Consider the following 702-nt stretch of genomic DNA (forward strand, 5'->3'; position numbering starts at 1 on the left):
AATTAGAGACTAACCAGCATAGCTTTGAGTTCCATGCTGTTGGGATACTGTATGCGCCCGCCGTATTGAAAAGTCCTCCTCAGATTCTGCTCACATGCATTGGCAATACCTGTGAATTCAGCACAGCAGCCAATCAACACTTTAAATCAATGATCAGTGACTCAGACTAGTGTCAGATTGGTAGTGATGGACTGAATGAGTGTGATGGGTTGTTGATGGATTGTCTACCTTGATACTGCATCCCAGGGGTGGCACAGGCGTCCTGCAGAAACTTCAACACAAATGGCTTCATAACATCAGAGCAGCGATGGTAAGCTGTCAGGATGTACAACAGCCTCCATCCTCTCTGACAACTGTCCCTGCACAATAATATATAGACAAAGCTGTAAATTAGAGTCTCGCCATGGCAATGCAAGAACTGATGGAGTCCTCAGTCAGCATGTGATTTGAAATGTAGAAGAGTCTTACGGTTTGGAGCTGGTGTTGGCAGTAACTTGCTTCATCACCTGGCAGTAAGCTTCATCCTTTATCAGGCCATGGTCCGCACTTAACTACAATTATGAGCACATTTCGAAAACACACAGCTGTTTGTTTCAGGCTTGTTGTTGACAGTCATAAAGCCATGCATTTATGCATATATGTGTGTTATTTATGATATAATATATATTTATATACTATATATATTATGCATACAGTATGTGT

General features: G+C 41.9%; 1 long non-coding RNA gene across 1 annotated transcript; it reads right to left on the minus strand.

The window, feature by feature from the left end:
• Positions 1-30: 30 nt before the first annotated feature.
• On the minus strand, positions 31-533 carry LOC113744988 (uncharacterized). Its single transcript, XR_003461936.1, has 3 exons — positions 469-533; positions 229-359; positions 31-109 (listed from the first exon to the last, which is right to left on the minus strand). It is a non-coding gene; the product is annotated as an uncharacterized LOC113744988 (long non-coding RNA).
• Between the last annotated feature and the right edge of the window lie 169 nt (positions 534-702).

This window comes from Larimichthys crocea, unplaced genomic scaffold (assembly GCF_000972845.2).
Source record: "Larimichthys crocea isolate SSNF unplaced genomic scaffold, L_crocea_2.0 scaffold34682, whole genome shotgun sequence".
Taxonomy (NCBI): Eukaryota; Metazoa; Chordata; class Actinopteri; family Sciaenidae; genus Larimichthys; species Larimichthys crocea.